Source organism: Schistocerca nitens, chromosome 8 (assembly GCF_023898315.1).
Source record: "Schistocerca nitens isolate TAMUIC-IGC-003100 chromosome 8, iqSchNite1.1, whole genome shotgun sequence".
NCBI lineage: Eukaryota > Metazoa > Arthropoda > Insecta > Orthoptera > Acrididae > Schistocerca > Schistocerca nitens.
The window spans coordinates 412,854,211-412,867,349 of NC_064621.1; positions in this window are offsets into that span (position 1 = coordinate 412,854,211).

Consider the following 13,139-nt stretch of genomic DNA (forward strand, 5'->3'; position numbering starts at 1 on the left):
AACCGGACGTGGGATTGAACCGTCGTCCTCCCGAATACGAGTCCAGTGTGCTAACAACTGCGCCACCTCGCTCGGTGATAGTGTTGTGGGTAGAGCAAACCAAAGACTGCGATTCACTGGCAGAACACTTTAAAGGTGCAACAGGTCTACTAAAGAGACTGCTTGCACCACGCTTGTCCGCCCTATTGTGGAGTATTGCGGTGTGGTATCCGCATCAGGTAGGACTGACGGATGACATCGAAAAAGTTCAAAGAAGGGCAGCTCGTTTTGTTTTATGGCGAAACAGGGGAGACAGTGTTACAGGCATGATCTGTGAATTGTAGTGGCAATCAGTAAAACAAAGGCGTTTTTCGTTGTGACGGGATCTTCTCATGAAATTGCAATCATCAGCTTTCTTCTCCGATTGCGGAAACATTCTGTTGGCACCCACATACACAGCGACAAATGATAATCACGATAAAAATCAGAGAAATTTGGGTTCGCACAGAAAAATTTAAGTGCTCGCTTTTCCCGCGCGCTGTTCGAGAGTGGAACCGTAGAGAGACAACTTGAAGGTCGTTCATTGAACACTCTGTCAGGCACTTTATTGTGAATAGCAGAGTAATCACATAGTTGTAGATGTAGATTGCCTCGATGGCATATAAGTACAGGGTATTACTAGTTTAGACAGTACTAAGCTGCAGTCTTGAGATCTCCACTGTATAGATTATGAAAGCATGCTTAGCGATAAACTGCTAGTTTGTTTCTATCCCATCATACGGAACTCACTACTATGATTCCTGGCGAAACTAGTAATCCAGTGTGCTTACACGTGATCAAGGCAAAATCTAAAGCTTTCTTTACATTCAAAACTATGGTTAGAACACTTATATAGAGCAAAGATTCAACCACAAATTTAAAACACAACTAAATAAAACTGGCAAGAAGCAGAGAACACAATCAACACAATATCCCGCTGCAATAGCCATAGAAACACTTAACAGTAATATTCAGGACGGGACTAACAGAAAGAAATGGAACACTATAAGATACAAAACATAGAACAACACAAAGTGTAGCAAATAATCATAAAGAAACTAGGATTACACATTGCTTACAGAACAGGAAACATTCTCCCGTCACATTTACAAAAATAAACAGAAAACCAGATAAATAAGAAGGAGGCGCATACCTGTTAGAGTGTCAATAATGTGAAACAGTGTATCTGGAAATGACAGGCAGATATTCCTAAACTAGGCGTAAAGAACATATAAGAAGCTGGAAGTCTGTAAATTGCCATTCTACCGTTGACAAACACCTGACAAAACACGGACATGAAACATCTCACATGGAATTGGACACACATATTATTATAGGGAACAATTACAACAATAAATTCCTGACATTACAGGAAAACTTTAATCTACAAAGAGCCCTTGCAATTGACGAGAAAGTAATTAATGACCAAGTCAATAAATGACTGATCGTGTTGGCCACTAAAACAATAACGAACAGAGACGAAAAACATACTCTCTCTCTCTTTCCCTCACACACCTACAAGGCCACTCGCACAAAGCCCAAGACACTCACGTATGACGACACATGCGTACACATAACAACAAACACATATGCATAACAAATGAACAAAAATCAGACCACATATACACACCACTACGCACACAACAGAGAATGATAAACTTACAACGGCAGTTGACAAACGGTTCACACTGTAACCAAACACATTCAAGACACAGTGTAATGTGGAAGTAAGTGACGAAATAAATGTGATCGAAAAAACGCCGAAAATCGGCCATGTGGAGTACGGAGACCGAGTAATTACATCTCCGGGACGAAACATATGGATTAACAACATCACAAATCGTAAGTAATACCAACCAATAACTTTTATCTAACCTGAAATCAGTCCATTTCAATATATGAACACAACCACCAGGTATAAATTGTGTACTTCATTCGATTTTCAATTATAACTTCAGCCAATTTAAACTGCATACGAACATTCATTACTTTATTTCTCCTTTTTCTGAGTCACAAACCTACCATGTGGTACGACAGACAAATTAGAATTTTAAATGAATTCGTGCAACGAACTCATATTATCCACAGCCTCTGGCATGTGAGGGGCACAAAGAACTATCGTGTTCCCTTTGAACTTATCTTTCGTAAGCGATTTTCCAATCGTGAGATATATCTGACGTTAATGCAGTAAGTTGGATAAACTCAAGCGGCGAAGACTTTTCTCATTTATACAAATAAAGCAACAGAAATTTTCAATTTCTTGAGAAGTAATTGTCAACTGATATTAAAGCACATATTAGGGGTTTACAGACTGAATTTATGTACTATTCGCTTCGCTTTGATAGTGAAGATAGCTCAAACTTCACAGTTTTTTAATTAATGTTCAGAAAGGTACTAGCACAAAATGATCTAGTCCCCTCCCCCGCTACCACTGCTGTTGCGCCTTTGCTTAACCTTGCTGTCCCTATCGCAATATAATTTAGATCGCGTAACCCTTAAATTGTTTCTTGGACTTAGTGGTACATTTTAGGACATGTGTTTTAAACTTGCATGAATACGCAAGTTGTAGTTCACAAAATAGGGGGTGCAACTTACACACTGTAACGTTGAATTTTATCTGAATACGGAGTTACGTAGTCGCCGAAAGTAAATTCGCAGAGTTCTCCTCTAGCGCTCTGTTTCCCAAGAGACAAGTTCACATTCATGGTAGACCTGAGTATTAAAAGAAAAAGCGATAACACGACAGACCTATACCAACTCCGCAAAGGTCCCAGCTGAGTTAGTGAAAAGTTTGCGATATGATGCTTCATGTAAAATGTGGAAACTTCTGCAAGCTGCTACGCTTTCCAGGACCTCTGAGGAAATTACAGGCATCAGTCATCCGTAGAAGGAAATGTAGAGACGTTCGTCGAAAACAAGGGGAGCAGGAATGTCGTGAGAAAGAATGACACGCAATGAAATGGAAACGGATCTGACGCCAAAAGTGTTGCGGGAGTAAGCTTCCTAACTGCTGGGGCATTTATTTCACTCACATGGTTGACTTCCAGTATCTACGTATTCACGTCTGTTACAAAACTATGTCTACAAGTAACATTTTTCATGTTCCAGGAAGCTAATACAACACTGTATCTTCACACCACAATAAAAAACCATAATTAATACATAACTCCTTTTCTGCGCAGCCAATGAACTCGTAGTCATTCTCACTTATGCACCCAACCACGTGCTATATTTTACGTAATCATTTTGGTACTTTGTAAGTTATGTATTCAGTCACTTTTGTCAATATCTGTACTATTCTTAAAAGTGATCGACCTCAGCGTTAGATACGAATCGAATATAGTCTGTAGCTTTTTTCTGACATATTTGGAAGGCATTCGAAAGAAGTATAGTAGCCTTCTTATTCTCTCCATGTTGCTGAACAGTCAGTTGCTTCTACCTACCACTCTACGAAACTGGTAGTTCTCGCATACTGCTAGACTTCATCAAACAGATGTGCACTACAGGCATTTACAGTAGCTTACAAATACAAAATATGGATGGAACTTGCTCTGAAGCAAACAGTACTCACTATCTGGAAAAAGGTGGAGAATTATCGTCGACGATTGGTCCATGAACGTCAATAGCGCCGCAATCGTAATAAAAAAGCCTAAACCACTTTAGGTACGTAGATAGCAAATTTTTGTTTCAGTGTGTAAGTAATAACTTATTTCGTGCAACATTGTCTGTGGTATGATTTATTATTAATGAAATGCTTTATTGCTGTACTTTATCTGGAATCCAAAATTCTTACGCACTGAGGTCCTGGTGTCGTATGTTAACGTGTGGTTCCGGAGGAGGATTTGAAAGTTTTCCTATAGACAAGTGACACTCCAGACAGGTCTAGTAATATAGAGAAGTATTCTTTTTTCTTCATGGAGAAGATATGAGTTGCATTATTCCCTCATGCAGTTTCTTTTATTTTGTATATGATAATTAGTATCATTGATTTAAGCCGACTAAGTATCGCTTATGACTAGATCTTCTTCAATGCTCTATTCCGTTCCCAATATCTCTTGGCCCTGCCTTCCTCTCTTGTGAAAAGGGCTTCCGTCGTTTAGGGATTCTAGGTGGTTGGGTCGAAGACTCTACCATAGCACAAAATTTCAAACCACCTTCTACCTCGAGATCAGAGATCCCAGCTGAATCCAAATCCTTAATACTTCAATTACCCATAGGCTCCCAGTCTTGTAGCTTTTAACCAATGAGAAGATCCTCTTGGTAAGCCTATTGTTGCTCATTCGTTGTAGATGCCCATAGAACTTGGGTTTCCTACGTCACATGCTGGTGTTGGCTGATTATAACTGTTGATGCAGTTCTGAATTAGACTTCAATTGGTAGGTTCCATCTGGGAGCAATCTCGTGCCATGCATTTTTCTGAGAATCCTTCTTTCGGCTTTCTTCAGGTCATCCATCGTGTCTTTCCTGTTCATCAAGAGGGTCTCTGTGGCATACAGAAGCTGTGGTCTGACAGCAGTTCTGTAATTACAGACCTTAGCATTCTTCGAAATGCACTTCTTGTTGTACTGATTGTGGGACAGATGGTATGCTGCGATGAGTTTGTTACGCCTTTCTAAGATGGAGACGCCGTCTCTGCCATTTGGGTGGACCCATTCACCAAGATAACGAGAGCGATTGACCCTCCCAATCGTTCCATGTATAGACGTCAAAGGAGTGTTACTGGGTGATGATGATGATAATTGGTTTGTGGGGCGCTCAACTGCGCGGCCATCAGAGCCCGTACAAAGTCCCAATTTTGACATAGTCCAATTTTTTACACAGTCCAATTTAGGCAATGTCACGAATAATGATGAGGATGATGAAATGATGAGGAAAACACAAACACGCAGTCACCAGGCAGAGAAAATCCCCAATCCGGCCGGGAATCGAACCCGGGTGTTACTGGAGTCACGGTTTTCAAATTAGTATATGATAATGATTTGTAACTGTGGAATTAACAGTCAGAGACAAAACTTTTAACCCCCAAAACACTAACTCTTCAACAGTCATTATTTTTTCGAGGTATAATCCTCTTCAGACAAAATACTCTGTACAGAGTTTTTCCAGTAAGAAGATCATAGAGTATTAGCATTATTTGTAGCCTTCATATTTCTTCATTTTTCTCAAAACCGTTTGCAGCCACCAGTTTCTTTACAAATCGAGACGAATCTAATTCAGAGGGTACCAAATACGCTGATTGTTTGAATATTTTGTACTTCGCATCTTTCAATTTGTTCAATATTTAAGCTTTATTAGTAGTGTACTAAAAGATGATTTGCTCTCTTTTGTAGTGAAGGCTTCTTTTCATGAATCCTTCTAGTACTTGTCAGAATATTTTAACGGTACCTGGCAATAAATAAAACGGAGCAATTGTGTATTCCACAAAATTCTGGCGTTATCCTTTCTCCCATCTCTTAAGTACTACAGAAAATTAAGGAGCAGATGCCTTTCACCGATGATTTTCGTCTTAATAGAACATTTATAATGGCATTTTTTTGTACTGAATCGTAACGTATTTTACACACTACTTTAAATCCCGTATGAATGAAACTAACTTAAAAATGCGTTCCACAAATGCTTGGTTTCGAGGCGATATGTACTGATAAAATCCTCATGGACTCCAGCCGCGTCACGTGATTTAAAATCCACCAGATTTCAGCCGAGTGTTCCAGTGGTCAAAGTGGTTACAGTCGCGTGATTGCTAGTGCCGTCATTACAACCGTGCTGCCTTTGTTACGTCACTGGGGACCCCTCCAGCGCCTACGGTCCGGATTCAAGCTGTGCGTAGCTACAAACCACTGTCTTCATTGAGGGTGTTGTCCCAAATCTTTGTCTTAATGGTTTCTTTTATGACAGTATCCCAAACATGTCTGTTTGAAAACAGTTGTCTTCGCGAATTGCTTCATCGACGAGACATCATTTAATCCTCCCACCCCTTGAAGGTGATACAAGTAGGTACAGAAGAGTCGATGCAGAACGTTACAAAACGTCTAGTGATTATCGTCTTCCTTTCTCCCATTTCTCTTAGTGCTGACTGATAGAATTTCATCCTGATACAATGAACACAGTCTTCACGCGCAGACGTTCATGTGCATCTATACCTACATCATACTCCGTAAGCCATTTAACGGCGTGTGACGGAGGGTACTTCTGGTATCAATTACTCATGCCCTCTTCTCTGTTACACTCACGAATAATGACAAGATATGAAGATGCCACACGTGGCAGTGATGTCACATCTGGCAATTAGAGTATTTAATGGCGTACCAGCAGCCCATCAGAAGTCATGACAATGTCCAAGGAATACTTCGTCCAAACCTCATCTCATATTAAGCACCCGTTGAGGCTGAAATTTTAATCTAAGCCTATTATTGACTGCGGCCGCACATGGGGTCTGGACCCCTCCACCATCCTCCACACCTAAAAATCCCTCATCCGCCCTATCCTCTGCTACGCCCACCCCACCTGGCTCTCTGCCCCTCCTACCTTTTACAAATCCCTTCAAATCCTAGAACGTCATGCACACCGCCTCGCCTATCGCATCCGCCTCCCCTCCCCCACTTGGATCCTGTATGACCTCGTTCCGTTCCCGCACCTCCTTCTTTTCCTCGAATGGATATGGATCCTCTACACCTCCCGTAAACTTGAACCCCCTCACCAGCTTCTCTCTCCCATCCTCTCTCACCCTCGTCCGCTGCCGTGCCTGTATTCCCACGTCTGACCAGCTCTCCATGCCTCCACTCTCCATACCCTCTCCCAAGGTGGCTTCCGCCAACTCCCTTTCCCTGGTGAAACCCTCATCCCCTCCATCTACCCTCCTACCAACTTTGATCCTCCTCTTCCACCCCATGTGTCTTTTCCCAAGGGCACCCTCTCTCCCTTCTCTCCCTCCTCCCTTCCTCCCTCCCTCCTCTCGCACGGGCTTCCCCTACCCCCCTACCTTATTTCCTCACCCTCCCATCTCCTCTCCCACTGGCATCTCCACCCTCTCCTCTTCCTCCTCCCCCACCTTTTCCCCTTTGGCAAGTCCCCAGACTCGTACATGTACAGTGAACATTCGCGCGCCGTAGATCATCGCCATCGGTTTTTTGTGAGCCATCGTGTAGTGCCTTATTGTTTCACCGCCCACGCTCCATCGTTCACGTGTGTCATTTCAGTCGCCTATGTTCGTGTACCAGTGCTGAATGTTTTTTATTTTACTACGCCTGTGAACGGCTCCATGTTTTTTTACTTAATACGTCTACTGCTTTTGTCCATCATTTTGTTTTGTTTTTATATGGTTTTATATGACAATAAAGAAAAAAATATATTGACTGTGGTTTATCAGTCTGGGACTCCCACCAAGTAGGATTACAGAAGAGATAGAGAAGATCCAATAGATAAGATCTAACGTGGAGGGGTGAGTTTCGTCACCGGTCCGTTTACTTGGCGCGAGAGCCTTACGGAGGCTCTCAAAAAACTCCAGAGTCAGATGCTACAAGGGAAACGTAGTACATCACAGAGAGATATGTTGCTGAAAATCCGAGAGAGCCTCTTCACCACTGAGTAGAGTTTGCAGAATACGTCTCAGTTACTTGTTTGATGTACTGCACTCTGTCTCCTCCTCTACAGCTTTTACCATCTGCGACTGCATCTAGTAACATGGAAGTTATTTCCCGATGTCTCATGACATGACCTATCACCCTTTCCCTTTTTCTCGTCTGTGCTTTTCAAATGTTTCTTTGTTTCCAGATTCTGTGGGAAACCTCCCCCCTCCTTAACTTATCAGTCCACCTACTCGTAATTTCCACCATACTTCTATAGCACCACATCTCAAACATTTCCTCCTCTTTCTCCTTTTTCCTCAAGGTTAACTATTCACTACCACAAAATAAAAAAAAAATTCTTCCTTCACATAAGCCTTATGTTTCACAACAGTAAAGTTCTTTGGGACAGCAATGCTCACTTTACCTGTGCCAATCTGCTATTTATGTCCACCTTGCTTTGCATGTCGTATGTTATGTTCGTTTCCAAGGTGGAACAATTCTTTCACTTCATCTACGAGAGTTATTCGGAAAGTAAGGACCGATCGGTCGCGAAATGGAAACCATATTGAAAATCCGACGAAGTTTTGCACAGGCGTGTTGGGCTGAGTCTCTAGCATGCCCGTCGGTCGCGTTACGTCGTCCTGCTCAGTTCTGAGCACATAGAGATACCTAGAACAATTGTCTTCCGCCAAGTACGAGGGCCCGGTGAGAAATTTCGCCTCAAGCTATGCAGCCAACATTACATAACTGTCATGCGCTTTCTTTTTCAAGGCAATTCTCAGCCGGATTCTGCAGGGGCAATGAAGATGCTCCTGCATCGTTTTCAATTGGAAATGTTTGATTATCCACAATACAGCCCGTAATTGTTTCCCTCTGAGTCTCTGCTCACAGAAGCCTCTGGCTATGAAGACAACATTTTGGCGAGAAAACGTAGAGAATTGTCGGAAAGCACTAGCGGCTGTCTTCTATAACGAGGGTATTGGAAAGTTGGTACAACGCTGCATCAAATGTCTAAGTCGGATCGGCGACTATGGAGATAAGTAGCTGGAAGTTGTAGCTAACTGTTGCAAATAAAACAATTTTGATTTTCATTGTGGTTTCCATTTCGCGACCTATCGCTGCTTTACTTTCCGAATAGCCCTCGACTTCGCGGTCACAATTTTTGAGATTAAATTTGTTGCTAATCTCAATTTCTGCTACTTATTGCATTCGTCCTTCTTCGGATTACCGTCAACCAATTTTCTGTTCTGATTTGACTGTTCATCCGTTCCAGAGATGATGTAATTCTGCTCCGCAGTTAACGTTCATGCATCCGTACATTCAGCGGCCTACCATTATGGTGCATAAAGGTCTGAAGATGGTCACTATTTGACCGAAATTGGTTCCCATTTTCAATATACGTTCTATTATGATCAAGACTGTTTTAATTTCAAAATATTCCATTAAAATTGCTGTTTTATTTTTCGTAAAAGTCCTTATAATAATCCTTAAATTATCCTACAAAATCGACCAGTGCGAAATTTGGGCTAAATTGTGCTTCACTCTTAAAAACACTTTGCTCTCGCTCTTACAGAGTGTAAATTATACCTGAAAATATGGTCTGTTTAAACAATATTGTTCGTCTGGACCTTTTACTACTAAATTATTATGGTTGTAAGGATTAAGTTACATCGCTTTCTATGCTTTTTACAAAAGTCTTTTTTTCTTCAGTACCCTTAAAGGAAAGGTTAAATTGATATTGTTAACGAAATAACCGACTAAGCCGTGGCGTAATAGACCGAGAAGATAACGAAAACCTCAAGCAGCGCGCGTGCGCAATGTCTTCGGTGGCTGTTGTAGACCAGTCTGAGGTATTTTCTCGGTTGATATATCGCATGTGTCTCATATCAAATTATTCGTCTCGATTTTCCCTACGTCATTGTTGTACACCTAAACAGTTAGTGTTTACACGCTATATACTGTGGACGCTTGCAAATGTGCGTGGTCGAAAGTATATATGTGACTATATCTGGCACGAACTTATTCATCTTCCGTGTCCACAAAGGGCAGACGGCACATTCCCAACCGAAGCGAATCGGTCGAGCTCGCCGTGGTAGTCTTGTGCTGCCATGACTCGTGACAGTATAACGGTTGATGACCTAATAGCGATATATCGGCAGGTGAAAGTTTTGTGGCTGTCTTGGCGCCCCTCCATTCGGTAATTGTAATTAAAGTGCAGCTACTAACAGAGTTCCAGTGTGTGCTGTAGTCATCGTAAGCCAGCAAAACTTGGTTGATATTCTAATGAGTAAATGCGAAAACGATATACCGTGAAAACAAAAGTTAGTTCCAATTTTGGACACCTGGCGCAAATCTGGCGCTATGAATGCAGTAAAGGCGTACAGAAATGTCTCCATATGTAATGGATTAGCAACGGGACGTGGGCAGGAAAGGTCAAATTACTGAGGAAGGTATACTGTTGATTTTGTTATTAAACGCGGCTTACAGAATTTGTTCATTAGTAGCATCGGAGACGAGACGAGGTGATGTACGGTCTCAGATTTGCACCTCGTGCCCAAAATCGGTACTAATTTTCTTCCAGTGTAAAAAAAAAGTTTCGCTGCCACATAATTACAGCTCACACAGGACCTCCGTGAGAAGCTGTTCATTAATTATAATCGCCTGGTATTTCTAATGCGTTCCTGGAGTCCAGGCCTGGCTTTTAATTTAGTGGAGTGCCTTCACAAGGAAGTTAGCCTAAGCGCACTAAGTTTGACACACGGCCTACAAGGCAATGACTCCGTTACTCGAGGACGGTCACGGGAGAGTAATTATTCTGTGAGAACTTTGTATTAAACTTGCTTCCGATCGCACGTGGAAATTGACACTGAACATTTACCTTTCCTGCTTTTCGATGTTAAAATTTTGGTTGCGTTTTTGTCTTCCTATGTGTGAGATTGGTAACTGCTGAGAACACTGTTTAATGTTTTAATTTAGCAGCTCAGCCGGGGGATCTTTCATAAACCTTTCTTGTTGTTTTTGCAGCCAAATCTTATTTCTTGTGCAAATTGGTGTTTCAACGATGAAATTGTTTTCTTTTAAAACTGTGTTCCTCTCTCTGTTACAGTGTTTCGTCATTTATTTCTCTGAGTAATTATTATCACTATTTAACAACACCATTGGGCTTGTTACGACTATGTCAAACCTCAGAATTGTGCTGAAGTAAAAGGTAAACTATTTAATTTCCCCCATTCATCAGTCGAGTCCTTCATTGCTTATTAAATATTCCTTTTATTAAATTTTCATTTTTTTTATAAATTCTGTGTTTTATACACTCCTGGAAATTAAAATAAGAACACCGTGAATTCATTGTCCCAGGAAGGGGAAACTTTATTGACACATTCCTGGGGTCAGATACATCACATGATCACACTGACAGAACCACAGGCACATAGACACAGGCAACAGAGCATGCACAATGTCGGCACTAGTACAGTGTATATCCACCTTTCGCAGCAATGCAGGCTGCTATTCTCCCATGGAGACGATCGTAGAGATGCTGGATGTAGTCCTGTGGAACGGCTTGCCATGCCATTTCCACCTGGCGCCTCAGTTGGACCAGCGTTCGTGCTGGACGTGCAGACCGCGTGAGACGACGCTTCATCCAGTCCCAAACATGCTCAATGGGCGTCAGATCCGGAGATCTTGCTGGCCAGGGTAGTTGACTTACACCTTCTAGAGCACGTTGGGTGGCACGGGATACATGCGGACGTGCATTGTCCTGTTGGAACAGCAAGTTCCCTTGCCGGTCTAGGAATGGTAGAACTATGGGTTCGATGACGGTTTGGATGTACCGTGCACTATTCAGTGTCCCCTCGACGATCACCAGAGGTGTACGGCCAGTGTAGGAGATCGCTCCCCACACCATGATGCCGGGTGTTGGCCCTGTGTGCCTCGGTCGTATGCAGTCCTGATTGTGGCGCTCACCTGCACGGCGCCAAACACGCATACGACCATCATTGGCACCAAGGCAGAAGCGACTCTCATCGCTGAAGACGACACGTCTCCATTCGTCCCTCCATTCACGCCTGTCGCGACACCACTGGAGGCGGGCTGCACGATGTTGGGGCGTGAGCGGAAGACGGCCTAACGGTGTGCGGGACCGTAGCCCAGATTCATGGAGACGGTTGCGAATGGTCCTCGCCGATACCCCAGGAGCAACAGTGTCCCTAATTTGCTGGGAAGTGGCGGTGCGGTCCTCTACGGCACTGCGTAGGATCCTACGGTCTTGGCGTGCATCCGTGCGTTGCTGCGGTCCGGTCCCAGGTCGACGGGCACGTGCACCTTCCGCCGACCACTGGCGACAACATCGATGTACTGTGGAGACCTCACGCCCCACGTGTTGAGCAATTCGGCGGTACGTCCACCCGGCCTCCCGCATGCCCACTATACGCCCTCGCTCAAAGTCCGTCAACTGCACATACGGTTCACGTCCACGCTGTCGCGGCATGCTACCAGTGTTAAAGACTGCGATGGAGCTCCGTATGCCACGGCAAACTGGCTGACACTGACGGCGGCGGTGCACAAATGCTGCGCAGCTAGCGCCATTCGACGGCCAACACCGCGGTTCCTGGTGTGTCCGCTGTGCCGTGCGTGTGATCATTGCTTGTACAGCCCTCTCGCAGTGTCCGGAGCAAGTATGGTGGGTCTGACACACCGGTGTCAATGTGTTCTTTTTTCCATTTCCAGGAGTGTAGTTTTATTTCTCGTGAAGGCTAAATTACTAGAACTGTTTGTGCAATTTGTGCTTTCCCGCTTCTTATCAATTAGATTAACCGTTTAGTGTTCTCACACATTTTGTGAATAATAATAAAAAATCTCTCAATACTCAATAAGAGTTTAAATTAACACAAAAATTAACACATTTAAAAAAGTCAAGAATGATAATGTGTTTACGAAAGCTTCATAGCAGTATGAAGGTGCTTAATTCGCCACTACTGGTTTCACGTCAGTATAATTGTACGCATATTAACGTTTATAAAGGCTACATTTCCATAACGTAGCTAGAAAATTACGAAGTTCTAGCATTCAAGAAGCTATTGACGTTAAGTGTCAAACCACATTGGTAGGTTATCATAATAAAATTAAGTACACCCAAAGGATGGTTGTGAATATGTACAAATGATGACTGCTAATGAGCCAGGCTATATAACATCTCGCAGAGTATGTTGCAAGATATGGTAGACACCAACTGTACAAAACCGAATTAATACGTCCTAGGGGATGTTCTCCATCCTGGCTCATTCAGCAGCCATTCTTTGTACATTTTCACAACGAGGTTTTGGATGTACTCAATTTTATTCTGACAACTCACCAACGTGTTTTTTGACACTTAATGTGGATAACTTCCCGAATGCTGGAACTCCATTACATACGTGAAGATGCGTCTATACAGACGCGAAATCGTTACTTGCAAATAAATCACCTTCATACAACCACGCAGCTTTTGGAAACACCTTATCATTCCTGACTTTTAATTGTTGTAATTTTGTGATAATATAACTGGTTGTTCAATTC